Here is a 17631-nt window from a genome sequence, read left to right on the forward strand (position 1 = left end):
GGACGGAAGACACCCTCTACGTTCTCCTGATTCCCCCAAGGCAGACGGGGAGGGCAAGGGAAGGGAAATTCTGGCTGCGCCGCAGACCATAAGATCTGGGGAAAGTCTCCTAGCCTCAGCTCCGCCTCCTTATACCCCTTCCCCCATGAGATTACAATCAGGAAATAAGCTTTACCCTCCACATGAGGAAAGGTCCTCCTCAGGCAAAATCTGTCCATGAAGAGAAGTACCAGATGGGGAAGGGAGAACCAGGCAGGTTCATGTTCCCTTTTCCATGCAAGACATCACCCAATGTAGGGAACAATGTAGGGAACAAAAGGGAACAAAACATATTCTGAAAACCCCCAAAATTTAGTAATGAATTTGAGCGTCTTAGCCTTAACTTCTCTTTCACATGGAGGAATGTGATGGTCATTCTCACCTGGTATTGTAATGAAGAAAAAGCTAGAATCCTAGATCAGGCCAAGACAGTGGCTAATGAACTGCAGTGGATGGATGCCGACCTGGCCCCTGCAGAAGAGGCAATCCCTTCTGCAAAGCTGGATTGGGACCCCAACACAAATGCAGGGAGGGAATCCCTAAGACACCTCATTATTAGCCTACTGCAGGGAATGATCCAGGGGGTCCAGAAGGCCATTAATTATAATAAGATAAAAGAGGTTACCCAGAGAAACAGTAAAAATCTGGCCCTCTTTTTGAGAATGCTCGAGGAGGCCTTCAAAAGTTTTACCCAAATCAATCTACAAAGTGTTGAAGGTACAGCCCTGCTGGTCCATCCCTTCATAACCCAGGCAACCCTGGACATAAGGAGAAAATTACAAAAACTAGAAAAAGGACCAGAGACCCTATCTCTGAACTAGTCAATCAGGTTAAAAAAAAAAAAAAAAGGTGTTTCTAAATAGGGACCAAGAGGAGGAGGCCAAGAGGGAAGAAAGAGAAGCCTGAAAAGATAGGAGGATAGAGAAACAGACCTGATTCTTCGCCAATCTACAGGCTAAAGTCTTGACCTTGGTTCACCCTACCACTAGGTGAGGCCCATGAAGAGAGTGAGAAAAGGAAAAACACCTTAGGGGTCACTGTGGCTGAGACGAACCCAGTGTGCCTACTGCAAAGAGGACGGACATTAGAAAGGGGAGTATACACATCGCCCTAAGGGAAGGCATATGGAGACTCGTAAACCTGCCCTGTCTGTGTTAGTCCTGGGAGACCAGGACTGAAGATGCCCAGCGGCTCGACAAGCCCCCTCGAATGGTGAGATCCAAATCACACTTCTTAATCCTTGGGTGATTCTGCAAGTAGAAGGTAAAGATGTGAACTGCCTTTTGGATACAGGGGCCTTCTCTGTTTTTCCTTTCCAGCTAGAATCTTTAAACTCCCTGACTAAAACGGTGACAGGGGTACACGGAAAACCCCAAAACTCAAATTTTACTAAGCCCCTCCACTGTAAGGTGGGCAACTGGCAAGGGACCCTTCTTATATATCCCCAGTTGCCCTGCTCCCCTGTTGGGGAGAGACCTCCTTTGCCACCTTCAGACCAGAGTGACTTGGGGAACGCTAGAAATCAATAACTTTCTTTGTCTGGTGTCTGAACACTTGCAGTCAGACACAGGAAAGAACTCCCTCCCTTTCTCGGATGAAATCAATCCCCAGGTGTGGGATGTCTCTAGACCGGCACTAGCTATAAATATTTCACTAGTAAAGATCCTCCTGAAGCCAAATGCTCCCTACACCTGGAAAAGACAATACCCCTTGAAACCAGAAGCTCTTGAGGGCCTTAGACTGCTAGCTAACAAATACTGGGATTTTGGAATCCTAATCACCTGTGAGTCTCCCTGCAACACCCCAATCCTGCCTGTTAAGAATCTGAATGGATCTTATCAATTCATCTAGGATCTAAGAGTGATCAACGAGCCTGTGGTTCCCATCCACCCCACAGTCCAGAAACCCATATACTCTTCTATCCCAAGTCCTGGGAACCTTTAAGTACTTTTCAGTGCAGGACCTTAAGGATGCTTTCTTTCTCATTCCCTCCATCCTCAGTCCCAAAAGCTCTTTGCCATTTTGAGTGGCAAGATCCAGAAACAAGGTAAGTCATACAACTTTGCTGGACGCAGCTACCACAGGATTTCAGAGACAGCCCCCATATATTCGGGACTTCCCTCGGGAGAGAACTAAGAGAATTAACCTTAACAAACAGTAACCTAATACAATATGCAGATGACTTGCTCATAGCAATCCCAGACTTTACTAGCTCTCAAATGGATACTATTAAAACCTTAAATTTTCTTTATGAAAGGGGATATCAAGTGTCCCCTAAGAAAGCTCAAATAAGCTTAATCCAAGTAAAATACCTTGGGTTCATAACTACAGAAGGGAAAAGTATGCCCGACCCTCAGAGGAAATCCCTTATCTTAAATACCTGCCGTCCCCAAACTAGAAAATAGCTTTTAGGGATAACTGGGGTTTGCGAGATCTGGATTCCCATTTATGGGAATCTGGCCCGACCCCTATATGAAAAACTAAAAGGGAAAGAAGGGCCACTTGACTGGGATAAGACCTGTAAGGTGGCCTTTAATACTCTGAAAGAGACCATCACTACAGCCCCAGCTTTAAGCCTCCTGAACCTAGAAAAGCCTTTTAGGTTGTATGTCTCTGAACCGGTGGGAACCGCTTTGGGAATGTTGGGACAAATGGTGGGGCCTGTATTACAGCCTGTGGCCTACCTCTTGAAACAACTAGACGAGGTGGCCAAAGGCTGGCCCGCTTGCCTCTGGGCAGTAGCAGCCACCGCTCTTATGGTTAAAGAGGCCTCTAAATGGGCACTGGGTCAACCCACCACAGTGCACACGCCCCACCAGGTGCAAGCAGTCTTAGAGACTAAAGGGGATAGAGGAATGGTGGGAGGGTGGGGGAGGGATTACCCAATACCAGACCCTCCTCCTTGACACCCCAGAAATAAAACTAAGCAACTGTCAGACTTTAAATCCAGCCTCCTTAATACCAGATTCCCATACTTACCCCGTAGACCACCAATGCATGCAAGTTATAGATGAATTATACTCTTCTCATCCCAACCTATCTGAGACACTAGTAACTGACCCAGAAGAAGAATGGTACAAGGATGTCAGTAGTTTCATGGAAAGAGAAGAGAAGAAAGTGGGATATGCCACAGTGAGCCTAGAAGAAACCAGGGAGAGGGGGTCTCCTCCCTCAGTTACCTCAGCCCAGAAGGCTGAACCTTTCACCCTGACAAGGTGAAAAGTTCACCACTGCTCTCCACCTGGCCACCCCTTCCCAATAAAGTCTTTTGCTTTGTTAGTATGTGTGTCTCATCTGACAATTCATTACGGAGTGTTAGACAAGAGCCCATTCTTGGGCCCTGGAAGGGGTTCCCCTTCTGGTAACATAAGCTCTGAGTGCTTAGATACGTGGATATGTTCTTGCAGATACTGCTGGTAACTAACTCTCCTTCTCCCTCCTTTGTGGCTTACATATTCTCAGTTGTGTTTGGTCAGTGACATGCGCAAGGAAAGCAGACCCCCACACCCACAGATTCAGGAAATGGGATATGATTGATCAAAGACAAGTAAGCTGAGTGCTACCCATCTGCTTAGGAGTAAACATGACCCAGTGCTGGCAAATAAGATGTAAGAGAAATTGTCCTGGGTTGCTACTGGGCAGGACTTTTCTCCCTGATATAAAGAGTGAGAAATCTTGCCTTTCCTTCTTACTTTGGATGGACTGCATAGCAAGTGATGCTTAGAGCTGAAGCAGCCCTCTTGCAACCAGGAAGCAACAAGCTAAATGATGAAAAATCACTACTGAAGATGGCAGAGTAGAGAGTTAAAAAAGAGCCCAAGTTGTTAATGATACTATGTGACTGTACGTCGCTTAGAATCACCTACTTCCAGATTACTTTATGTGTATATAAGATTTTTTTCTCAGTAAGCCAATGTTAGTTAATTATTATTGTACTTGCAACTTCAAGTATTCTATCTGATGATATATCATAACATGATGAGCAAAAACAGGCTTATGAAGAGGTTGCAGAAGTCATCAGTACAAGGAAAGTGCTATTTTTACATCTTTGCACATAGCCACGATTCATCTCTCTTTCCACAACACAGTAGAAACACTTAGCAGAGATTCCCTTGTCTTAAAATTATTGATGTGTGTGTCTCCCCTTCCCTACTAGACTGTGATCCCCTAGAAGGTAAAGGCTATGTTCTCTTTATCTTGGAATCCCCTCCAGCCCTAATTTAATGCTTTGCATGTGCTAGCTCAGTAAGTGTTGAATTGAGCGAATTGAAGTTTCAAGTCTGTAGCTGAGTGATTTATGAAGAATGGGATAATGTGTGAGTTGCATGAAGTTCTCATGGAGATAAAAACGTTGGGAAGATTAAACATGTCTTCAAAAAACACTTTATGAAATGAATGTCAAGAGATCTTTTTATAATAAGTTGGTCTTTGTACCATCACCATTTTCCCATAAACACTCAAATTATTAAGTTTAGGTAGAATAATCACACTAGAAAATCCTTGTAACTTTGCTTCAGTAATAATAAACATTTGGTATTCCTGATTAGTTCACTAAAATGGCTGTTTTATTTTATTTATTCTATTTGGATTGTGATTCTTTTTTCAATGCTGTCTACTACCTTAAAGGATCATGTGAAACTACTAGCTACCCTCCATCTCTCTCACCTCAGCAACAGAAACATCACATCAGTTTGGCTCACTTGCCCAGCAAGGACAGTCATGTGCACTGATAATGGAGTTAAAAATAACTCTCTCTGTTTCCAATTCAGGATGGGTAGGAGACCCATCAGCTGCCAAGGCCACAGCCTTTCAGAACTGTCAACTGCCACTCAAGCAACTTAATATAGCTGCGAGGCATTTCAATAGCAAATATGTTCCACACAGCCAGAATGATTCAAGAGTGTACAAGAGAGAAGGAAATCCATTTAGGGTGGCATAAACTCAAAGGGTCTCCTTTGTTAAAGTTATGTGAACACTCATTTAACATTATTATTTAATTGTACATAGAGCTCTAAGATGTCTTAGGAGGCTCTGTAGTCATGTAGCCCTTTGACTCTAGGCGGGTCAGTGTCTGCACCATCCACCACAGATTATTAGCTATTCAATTTCCAAAGGTTGCCAGACATGGGGATTTCACTGACATTCAACAGAACCTGACCTGGTGTTAATCAGCATTAGAGTAAAGCAGTTATTTCATTTGATCTGTTAATCACTGTGATATGAAATAAATGGTGTATCTATCTGAACTTGCCAAGGAGACATGAGCCATTTTAGACTAGACTAAGAATAAAACTTTAAACTTCATCACTAGAAGAATTAACAATTCTGTGCACAACAGATTCCTAGACTTTATTCTCTTTTGACCATCAGTCTCATTCTAAATCCTTCTCAAGAAGACTCATTCCGGGACTTCCCTGGTGGCTCAGTGGTTAAGAATCTGCCTGCCAATGCAGGGGACACACATTCGAGCCCTGGTCTGGGAAGATCCCACATGCCTCAGAGCAACTAAGCCCGTGTGCCACAACTACTGAGCCTGTGCTCTACAGCCCGTGAGGCACAGCTACTGAGCCTGCGTGCTGCAACTACTGAAGCCCATGCACCTAGAGCCTGTGCTCTGCAACAAGAGAAGCCACCACAATAAGAAGCCTGCACACAGCAATGAAGAGTAGCCCCCGCTCTCCACAACTAGAGAAAGCCCGCACGCAGCAACAAAGACCCAACACAGCCAAAAATAAATTAATTATTTAAAAAAAAAAAAAAAGACTCATTCCAACCCTAAGCCTGATGCCACCCATCCTTCCTACTCTTAGCAACTCTAGCAACATGAACCACAGTCATTTTTCAGGAGACTCTATTGTCTTATTTTGTATACAAATAGTTGTATGTGTGCTGAAGTATGGCTCCTTGCTTTTACTGCAAGGTAAAGTCTATAGTTCTCATGTCTCAGAAAACTTTTCACTTTCATGTGGTCTCTCAACCAGATAAGGATAAATCTGAAAAAGTATGCAAGGTCTGTGCACACACTGCAATCTACAAAATATAGCTGGGAGAAATGTTAAAAGATCTTTAAAGATGGTCTTTTTTTTTTTTTATTAGTCGAAAGCCTCAATATTGTTAAGATGTTAGTTCTCTCCGAGGGTATTCTCAGATTTAATGCAATCTCAATCTAAATCCAAGAAGGAATTTTTGTAGAAACTGACAAGTGGATTCTAATATTTTTAGGGAAATTCAAAGGACAAAACATCTTTAAAAATGAACAAAAAGTTCTGGAGCATTAACACTATCTGATTTTAAGACTTATTCTGAAATGACAGTAATTTTGGAGTGTGGTGTTGCTATCAGGACCAACAATACATCAATGAAACAGAGCAGGGAATCCAGAAATAAATCCAGATATATTTAGACAACTGATTTTTGACAAGGTGCAGAGATAATCCAGGGGAGAAAGAATTTTTTTTTAATAGTGAGGCAACAAATGCAGCTCTAGATGAAGAAGATGAACACAAAGAAGAAAGAACTTCAATCCACAGTTCACATCTTTTACAAAAAATTATTCAAAAATTTAGTAAGTTTGAAAACTAAAGCAATGAAACTCCTAGAAGAAAACATAGGAGAAAAATCTTTGTGACCAGAGTTAGGCAAAGATTTCTTAGATGACACTAAGATGATACTTAGATGAACACATACAAGGGAACAGTTGTTTCTGCTGGAGTGGTCCTGTGCAAGAAAGGAAGGGAGCTGACTGCAGGATAAATGGAGGAAGGGCTTCTAGCCAAAGGAGAAAGCAATGCAAAGTTAGGATGAGTGAGAGGGCATGAGTGCCCAGGGGTCAGACCAGAGTTTTGTACGTGTTGCTGAGAGAGAAGTCAGGAAAGGTTAGAGCAAGATTATGAATTCTCAGCTAAGAGACTGACTTTATTTGGTGGGCAGCGGTACATATAGAAGGATCTTAATCAGATGAGTGACATGATCAACTTTATGTTCTGGAGAGGGGACTTTGGTGGTGACAAGGTTAAAGACAGAATGTAAGGAAGAGACCAGTTAAGGGCAGTTTCCATGCTCCAGACCATGAGAGATGGCATGAGAGGTGGTGAGGGAGTGATCCAGGGCATTAACTAGAACAGAGCAAAGTTCACATCTGCCACACACATTTTGAAGGCAGAATGCAAGACTGACTGGTTGTGAGGAATAATGGGGTGGGGTGGGGGAGGGGAGCACCTACTAAGCAAGTAAAGAGAAAACTAAGGTATTTTATTTGTTTGCTTTGATTTTTTGGTAACTATACTGTTGGAGATTGGAGATACCATTAATTAATTTAGGAACAAGGATAAAGCAGGGAGTTCTTTGTTACTGAGTTTCGGGAGAACTGTAAACCCCTTGAGGTTGTTGGGTCAAATAAGGTATAACAGAACCAGGCTTTACAGAAACCTCTAGGCTTCTGATTTCTGAGACTACAGAACACTTAATTATATCACCAAAGTCAGCAGGGTCTAGTGTAAACGTGGTCCACTGTAGGAAAGGCACTCAAAGAGAAGAATCAGGGCTTCCCTGGTGGCGCAGTGGTTGAGAGTCCGCCTGCCGATGCAGGGGACACGGGTTCGTGCCCCGATCCCGGAAGATCCCACATGCCGCGGAGCGGCTGGGCCCGCGAGCCATGGCCGCGGAGCCTGTGTGTCCGGAGCCTGTGCTCCGCAACGGGAGAGGCCACAGCAGTGAGAGGCCCGCGTACAGCAAAAAAAAAAAAAAAAAAAAAGAGAGAAGAATCATCTAAGGCACCATTGAGAGAATGAAAGGCAAAGTACAGACTGGAAGAAGAAATTTGCAATTCATCTGTCTGACCAAAGACTCACATCCAGGATAATCATGGAATCATGGAGAGGGGAAGCATTTTTGGAGAGGGATTTACTTTATACTCACTCTATTTTGAGGAAGCATTTTTGGAGAGGGATTTACTTTATACTCACTCTATTTCGGGGAAGCATTTTTGGAGAGGGATTTACTTTATACTCACTCTATTTCGGGGAAGCATTTTTGGAGAGGGATTTACTTTATACTCACTCTATTTTGGGGAAGCATCTTTGGAAGCATTTTCATGTTGGGTCCCTTTTCACCTTTGATGTTTGTAAACCCATCTTGGTGTCACTGGATCAACAACTGCCTTGTGGCAACCTGGCTCACACTACCTGTGGCACTGCTGGAGACCATGTTTGGTGAAAAAGTGATTATAACAGGTGATGCATTTGTTCCTGGAGAAAGAACTGTTATTATCATGAATCATCCAACAAGAATGGACTGAATATTTCTGTGGAATTGTCTGATGAGACATAACCACCTCAGATTAGAAAAAATTTGCCTCAAAGCCAGCCTCAAAAGTATTCCTGGATTTGGTTGGGCCATGCAGGCTGCTGCCTATATCTTCACTCACAGGAAATGGAAGGATGACTACAGTCATTTTGAAGACATGATTGATTATTTTTGTGATATGCATGAACCACTTCAACTCTCATATTCCCAGAAGGGACTGATCTCACAGAAAATTGCACGGCTCGAAGTAATGAATTTGCTAAAAAGAATGGACTTCAAAAATATGAAAATGTCTTACATCCAAGAACTACAGGCTTTACTTTTGTAGTAGACTAAGAGAAGCTAAGAACCTAGACGCTATCCATGACACCACGGTGGCATATCCTCATATCATTCCTCAGACAGAGAGGCAACTCCTCCTCAAGACCTTTCCCAAGGAAATCCACTTCCACGTCCACCGATACCCAGAGGACACCCTCCCCACGTCCAAGGAGGACCTCCAACTCTGGTACCACAAGTGGTGGGAGGAGAAAGAAGAGAGGCTGCACTCCTTCTACTGGGGGGAGAAGACTTTTTACTTTATGAGATAGACTGTAATTCCACCTTGCAAGTCTGAGCTCAGGATCCTTCTGGTCAAATTGCTCCCTATACTGTACTGGACCCTGTTCAGCCCTGCAGTGTGCCTGATCATCTGTTTGTACAGTCTTGTGCGGTGGTATTTTATAATCATCATTATCATTTTCGTGCCGCGGGAGAGAATATTTGGTGAACTGGAGATCACTAAACTTGCATGTTAACGTTTTTTAGACAAACAGCCACATTTAAATACAAAGAAAAATGAGTAAGATTGTAAGGGTCACAGTCTAAAAACCTAGGGGATATTCTTAAATGTTTACAAACATCTAAGCCTTTGTAAAATGAGATTCATTTTTGCACGACTATGTCAAATATTTCTTACTACCATCATTTGTTAAAGATATTTTGCACTTAGTTTTGTGGAAAAATACTGCTACACACACAATTTTTTTTTTTAAATCTCTGAATGTAATTTCAACACTGTGTAGCAGGGAGCGACCCCTGTGAAATAACTTAGGCCAGAGTATTAGTAAACAATCGTCAGGCTGTTAGCAGACAAGGTACACGCAAGATTGTCTTCAAGGCCCAATCCTACTTCCTAACAAACTCCCCAGACTAGGGGCAGATTTGGGGCTCCTGGGCACTGGCCCAGATAAAGTGTTGGCACTTGCCGTGGAGGTGAGGGGCCTTCCTCCCGGCTTCCTCTTGGCACTTTCCCCACACTCCTTTCTATGCCAATCAAACCCTTGCATTCTTCCTTAAGACCAGAAAACAGAAACTGTTTGTCCTTAAGCTGAACAAACATTTTGATAGGAAGCCCTTAATTATTCATAAAATCTTGGCATTTAGCCTTGTGCTGCCCTAGACGTCAGAAGACCACCAGTGCCCTCTACTCACCAGAAAATAAGACCTAGATGAGTCTCACAGAGCAACCACAGGCTCTCCACTCAGAAACCTTAGTTTGAATTTTTAATTCTAGGAATTCATACAGTTTAGTTCTTCCGCATCTGCATAACCTCGCATGTTTAGTGCTGGTTTCTTCACAGCTTATCGGCAGGTGTCGCTTTTCTGCACTAAAAACGGTGCTCATCAAGTTCATTTACCATTTTAAAGGAAAGCGTAGAAGAATGTTCTGGTACTGCCATCAGAAACTCTCTTTTGAAGTTGTCTTGGTTGACACAAAAAGGAAGGTTATTGTATTTTCTAAATGTCCATGGGTGTTTAATTTCTGCCATTAAAACAATAACAACAATGCTTACACACAGGGCCCGTTGTGGAGCACAGGCTCTGGACGCGCAGGCTCAGTGGCCATGGCTCACAGGCCCAGCTACTCCGTGGCATGTGAGATCTTCCCGGGCCGGGGCACGAACCCGTGTCCCCCGCATCGGCAGGCGGACTCTCAACCACTGTGCCACCAGGGAAGCCCGACACAATTTTATTCTTAAAACCAAAATGGTCACGCAAAAGTGAATCCTTTTTTAATTATAGTGAGGGATCTCTCTCTTTTTTAGTCTCAGGTTTCCTCTTTCATTAGTAAAATTTAAACTCACTTTTGACCAACTGTTCACCTAAAAATTCCTATTTAGAGTCAATGGAAAATCCAACAAACCAATGGCACCAATCTCCTTCTGAGGCAAAGAAACGTGTGGTCATTGTTTCCACTCCACTGGAGCCCTACAACTACTTTTTTTGTCATTATGGGAAGGCTGGTCTGAGCAGCAGAAAATATGGGGCAGTTACAAGTCTTTAGCAAACAGCAGATTAAGCAAACCTATCAGCTTATTTCTGCCTTGAACCAGACTAAAACGCTGCTTCTTGCTTTGTGTACCCTTTTGGTGAGACTGCCTTCTCATTAATTACAACTCATTTTTGCTGGACAGTGATTTCCGTCCTTCAGTGGACACGGCTTCGCCGTGAGCTGGACTTACCGAGCAGACTTCCAGAAAGTCCTGGTTCCCGCAGCACTCTGTTGGCACACCACTTTTACTGGAAGAGTACTAACTGGCTCTACTGAAACGCACCAATCTATATTTAACTCCTCCCCCCAAAGCTGTTTTTAATCCTGCCAGGGGCTACTAATTAGTTATTATGCACATTTGCTCCAAACCCAGCTATTTAACTTCCCTGGGTTTTAAGGTGGTTATTTTTAAACATTTTTTTTTTCCTTAATAAAAGAGGTTTCTAATTTAGGTCTCTCTCAGACTTATTTTGGTTAGATTTGGAAACCAGAAATAGTTTAACAATCAGGATTGCATTTGTCCTGGGTCAGAGAGAAAAGCTGTGCGTTCTACCCCACAGGTGTTTGTAATGTAGCCCCTCCCCCCTCCCTCCAACTTCTCATGGCTTTTTCATTCAAGGTTTGACTTCACTGGCCTGTCCTCTTTAACCCTCTTAAACCTGTAAAAGGAGAACTCTTTTTTCCTTTTTAAAACACGTTTTCTTTTGATCGTAAAAAATAGGCTTAAGATAAAAGGCAAACTCTTTTTTACCTAACCAGAATTCATAAGCACTGAAACTAAGACATTGTACTTGCCCTAAGAGTTAGAAATAACTTCAAAAAGAGAAAATTTGCTTTTGTTTTTTTGTTGTGGATTTATTTTTTTTTTCGATAAGGCTTCTTTTAAAATTGTAATTGTGTTTTCCTACACAGCTTTTTCTTCTCTTATTTAAAAAAAATTTAAGAAATATACAGTCTATGATTTGAAATCTAAAATTGATAACAAGGTGTCAAGTAGAGGTTAATGCAGCTTCAATACTATGCTTGGCCTTAGGAGTGATCCCCCTCCTCACCTCCCACTCTTGTCACTCTGGACTCAGCAGCTGCTTGTCCAGCTGCATCTTATTTTTTCCACTTTGGAAAACAGTTTGAAAGTTTCTAGAAAAAAAATACACCTACCATATTATCTAGCCATTCCACTCCTAAGTATTTATCAAAGAAAATTAAAGTACATATTCATACAAAGATTTGTGCAAAAATGTTCATAGAAGCCTTATTTGTAAAAACCCTAACCTAGATATAATCCAAATGCTCATCAACAGAATAAGCAATGTGTGGTATATCTATGCAATGAAATATTACTCAGCAATACACACTATTGATAAATACAAAATTGTGAATGAATATCCCAATTATGCCATGCATAAGGAAACAGAAAAAAGATTATATATTATATGATTCCATTTATATAAAATGAAAATTAATTTATACAGATTGAAAGGAGATTAGTGGTTGCTTGGGGAGAAGGTAAGGATGGGGAGAAGGTAAGGATGGGCAGAAGGGAGGGATGGGTCACTGGGAAACTTTTGGGGTTGATTGATATGTTAACTACCTTCATCCTCGTGATGATTCCTTGCGTATACATATGTCAAAATAGCAAATGGCATACGTGAATGTGTACAGTTTATTCTATGTAAATTAAACATTTACTATTATAATCAGTAAGATCATCACCAGTTTTATATGTGCAGTAAGTTAACTCTCCTAAGTTTCTACTCAAATATTTGAGTCATCAGTGATGCACTTAGCTTAAAAAGAAATACATTAAAAATAAAATAAAAACATGAAGAGGAATAGAGTAGTTGGCAGTCATGAGTGAATAAATGAGTGAATCCCAAATATCCTCCTTCCTGGTAGATTCCATTTGAGAGCAAAGAGCAGAGGGAAGAGTGCTAATGTAGAGTCTTGCCTTTGCAGGTACTAGTTATCCAGCTTTGGGAAAGACAACTGACATTTTTTAAGACCTAGCTTCTTCATCTCAGAAAGGACAGCAATGATATCTATTTTGGCATCTGCAGGTTTTTGGTGATGATCAAATTTGATAACTACATAAAAGCATGTTAGAAGCTGTGAAATACCACATAAACGTAAATAGTGAAAACCACAAAACCAATTTACCAGTGGATTAATGTAAGGAAATGCAGTATGGGCACATTAGAAAATGGATTTATTTTTTTCCATTACTACTAGCAAATAACTTTTGTCAAATACTTTTCCTCTTTTCTGCATGTCATCTCTCAGATGCCTTAGAAGTTTTTAGACAGTCTCAGGAATTAATTTTTCCAAGTATAAAAATATTAGTTCAATCTAAGTAAAATATTCACTCTCTCATTTGACTGAAAGCTTGCTCCTCCCTCACACCTCAGGCCTGGAGGGCTTGGAAGCCTGCAGGGGAAGTGAAACCGAGCAGGACCCTGTGGGGTTCCTGGGCACAAAAGTCTTTGTGTGTCCCCCATTTTCTTGTTAGCAGGAAATAGGCTTTATTCAGCCTCCATGACCTTCCCTAAGTTCCAAAGGGCAGGTTCAAACAGTTGCTTATCAGGGAAGGGAGGGGATGTAGAAACAAGGGAGAAGCAATCAGGAAAAAAAATAAAAATAAAAATAATGCAGCCTTGGGGCAGGGTCCTGGTTTTCCCCAAGGGATGTTCATAACAATATCTTTGAGCTGTTTTGCAGACACTGAACCACCCACCAGGTGGGAGAAGTTAACTGTATGCTGCCCACAAGCACGTAGACCCAGACCAGGTGTAACCAGAAGGTTGATGACGCTGACTCCCACTTACCTCACCCCCAACCAATCAGAAGAATGTCCCCCAGCTGATCATGCCCTCTTTGAACCATTACTATAACACTCCCCAACACCCCCTCCAAGTCGGGGACACACAGTTTTGAGGGCATTAGCCTGCTGTGGTCCCCTTTGCCAGACAAAGCGATAAAGCTGTTCTTTTCTTCACCCCAAACGCTGTCTCCGAGATCAATTTGGTACTGGGGGTACAGAGGCCGGATTTCGCCTACAGAAGGACGGTGAAAGGTTAATGTTGCTCTGTATCATCTTTTCCACCTGCTGGTTCCCTGTCTCGTAACTCCACAATTGCAAGCACGGGTTGACCAATTCTAACTCGAATGGTGCTCTCTAAATTTGTCTTTGGCGTTCCCTGCAACATGCCCAAATGCTATTTTTTTCATGGAGTGATTCTGTGAATTCGTATAAGATCCACTCACCTGTGACATCCCACAGTCGACTTTGTCCTCATAGGCGACTCCTCCCTCAGCTCCTGGCTTTTAGTGAGTTGACGTCCACCATCCCTTCAGGCCTTGCATATGGGGTTCCTTTTAGGAGGACTCAGTTCTAGCTCAGTTCTGCAGGGGCCACGACTGACTTGAAAAACAAGCACCTCTGGCCGCCCGTGGTAGATGAGTGCCTCGTTCCTACTGCAGACTTCGTGTTTCTTTTTACACGAGCAGCTCCAGCCGGACTTTGACTTTTAGAAGTTGTTTACATATGAGACATACACAGTTGTTGTGGCCACCCAATTTCAAAGGACACATGTCAAGTTCTCCAAGAGGTTCTTTTTTTTTTTTTTTTTTAAGAAATTTTTATGGCAGCCATCGCAAGAAGTCTCCGTGCTCTTCACCGGCTGCTTGAGTCCCACAGCTCGGATGCCAGGTGCCAGAGTGCTGCAAAGCGCCGCACAGGCAGGCTTCTTTGCCTTCAAACATCCCTGCAGGAATGCAGGGCAAAAGACGCGACCGCAGGGCAACTGCACCGGCTGCTCAGACCCCTCTAACCACACGAGCCACGCGAAGCTGCCCAGGAGGCCCTCCACGCCACAGGAGGCCCGGCGGCGGCATCGCCATCTTGCTGACTCAGAGCCGCAGCGCTAAAGCTGCCGGGGGAGGAGCCGGAAGGGGCGGGGCGAGGGCCTCCAAGGGGTTCTCGCGAGTGCCGTGCAACTTGATTAAGGGAGGTGAAAAACCTCTCCTTTCTCTGAACAGGTGGACAGGGAGAAAAAGACAGCCCTTCGACGGTCTCCACAAAGAAGTTTCCCCGTGCATTCTCCCTCCTGATGTTCCTTAGCCTTCCTTTCGGTAGTCTTGAGGTGGTAAGAGCGCTGGTCTCTCTCATTGCTTTGGAAAGTGAGGGTTCTTTGACAGAGCTTGTTCTTAGTTTAGCCAGAAATTTCCGAACAGGAAAAGGCTTTTTAACCTCCTATTAAAAAGACTAAAGTTTGATTAAAGAATGGAGAAGAAAAAAAAATGCAAGGAATGATCTGTTGAAAGTATGTTGATATAATTTTTAGGTCCTGGTAATGAAACAATACAACTATATGTCTTTTTATTATTTTTATTTTTGCATTTTTTGAAAAAGAAATCATGTCTTTGCATACTCTGATCATTTGTAAGCCAGAATAGTTTGTAAGGACTATTGAGAATGTGATGGTTTTCTCATCAAGAATATAAAATGGAAGGAAAGTAATGATTATGGGAAGAGATGTACTCATATAATTGCTAATTTGACTGGTGTGATCGTCTTTAATAAAAAAAAAAAAGGATAAATCCGTTGCTTTAATTTTCAGAATAAGCCTAGGCTGTGGAGTTCTTCTCTTCAAAGTTAAAATTATAATAATTTTGCTTACTCTGAGTATAGCTTTTCAAAAACCATGAAATTATGGGAGCAGATGTCAAAGTCGATAACCGTTATTGTAAATAAGACTATTCATCTTTCCTATCCTTTTCATGTGCTATGACCAGAGAATTTCCATGTGAGGGAATGTACCTATGATTGGAAAAATTATTTATATCCAATATCTCAAAATCATTAGTATATATACATATTTAACAGTTTAATTAACAAAAACAGAATAATCATTTTAAAATATTCATGTGTAAATACTTCAAAACGTAAGAGTTGTCCTGCCTTAATTATACATAGTAAAAACAATACTTAAAATCACTTTATATATAATAGTTAAAATTTTGTCTGCTATTCTTCAAATCTGTTAATGTGAAAACTGACTTGTTTACTCTCTTCGCTAGTCCTAGAAGAAATGTTTATAGCTTAATTACTGAGAAACTGTCATTCTGTATTCTTAGGAGGCCACTTGTTGTCAGACAAGCAATGCTAGGAGGATAAAACGTATGCTGAAAAAAACTACACACAAACAGGATATTTGTTTTATTTTACTTTTGACGAGTAAAGTTACATGGTATTAACATCTAATAGCTCTCACTCCATACAGGGAGTATTTTAATGTCTTCATATATAAAACAAAACAAAACTAAGAACCAAGCAGGATATTAAATACAAAGGGTGTTACATATGGTTGTAAATATTTTATATCTGGATTCAGAATTGAATCAAATACCCTAAAACTGCTTAGTCCCCACATCCTAAAAATGTGTCAGTAGTTTATATATTATTTTGATTAACTTGGGCAATGAACGGTTAGGTAAAATTTGGCTCAATCATTTAAAGTGCTTTCTAAAAAATTTAAAGAATTAGAAGCTTGAGAATTTATTTTATTTTATTTTTGGAAGGTTGTTAACAGTAATTAAACATGTATTTTAAAATAATTAGATTATTCATGTACGGATGTAATTCTTGACATTCCCCATGAAGCAGAATTGGGATTGCCTGCAATAGCTAAACTAAAATACTTAACCCTCTCGTTTTGATTCGTTCTATCTCCATCTTTTGCTTCTGCTTTGATTGTCCATCTCCTCTTCCCTTCTACATTTTATTATAGATGCTAAAGTGCTTTTGCTCTCTTCTTATCTCTTCATCCTTTCAAAACCAATGAGGCATTTAGGTAATCTTTTGAAACTTGCGGATTTATAAGCTGATAACCCATTCATTTTAAGGAGTTTTAGCCAGTGCCTTAACTCTACCAATGCTTGGTCTTTTAAGCCTTTCTAATTGGAAATGTTGACATCTTCAAGCATAATGCAGGTATTTTAAGGGGCTGGCAGATCCCTGAAATTATCCTAGAGCAATTAACAAGAATCGTTTTAAAGATCAGGATGACGGGTGATGTAAGGATTGTCAAGGAGATATAAGGCAGAAAGGGCTTGTTCCCAGATAATCTCTTCAGAATTCAAAATTGAGACCAACTGCATCCAGACTTTAATTGCCAGGATTTGGACATGAGATCACATGCGTCAACTTGACTTAAGCACTTTTTCCAGGAAATTCTTACCCAGGAAAATAATGCTGTAAAATTACAAATAACTTCAGAAAATTCCTAAGAACCAGTTTGTCCAGGCAAATAATTGTCTCATCTAAGCAAACAGCTAATTTATCAAATAAAAATTTAATTAAACTACTGAGACGAAACCCAAAGCCTTATAAATATCTTTATCTGATCTCGCTCTTCTGAGATCCTATTAAGACTGTCAAGATGTTGTTCACGCAGAAATAACTTTAATAAACTTTGCTTTGCTTGATCAAAATGTTATTTTGATGGTCTTTTCAAGGGAGTAGACAGTTGGTAAATCTTAAGTTCTGCTTCTGGAGGGGATTGTTGTTATTTTATTCTAAGCTGACCTGTCCTGCACAGATGACCCGTACAATATATACTGTCCACTCTCTGCCATCCTCCCTATCCTCAGAGGGACCTGTGGGTCTCTTCTGTGCTCCAGTACCACAGGGGAGATATTCTGTTTGTAAAACTATGTACAATTTAGTTTTTATTATCGTACCTTCACCAGAAACTGTGATTTCTACCGTCTTGGAACACTTTCTTATCTCTGATTGCTACTTCTAGAAACTACATTTCTGATAGAATTGTCTAAATTTAGGTAATTTAATTAATTTTAGCACAAGACTTTGGGAATAGATAACAACTGAGGTGTCTGAATGCAAATATTCCAAGATACTCTGAATCTAGCTTGTTCTTGGATTGTGTTCTCTTTATGAGTAGGCTAGACAACAGGAC

The 17631-nt window shown here is 41.3% G+C and overlaps 1 pseudogene; it reads left to right on the forward strand.

Annotated features, from left to right (window-relative positions):
• Window positions 1–407: 407 nt before the first annotated feature.
• LOC132494749 (lysocardiolipin acyltransferase 1-like) lies at window positions 408–14484 on the forward strand (annotated as a pseudogene).
• Window positions 14485–17631: the final 3147 nt, after the last annotated feature.

The sequence above is a fragment of the Mesoplodon densirostris genome, chromosome 8, assembly GCF_025265405.1.
Source record: "Mesoplodon densirostris isolate mMesDen1 chromosome 8, mMesDen1 primary haplotype, whole genome shotgun sequence".
Lineage (NCBI taxonomy): Eukaryota > Metazoa > Chordata > Mammalia > Artiodactyla > Ziphiidae > Mesoplodon > Mesoplodon densirostris.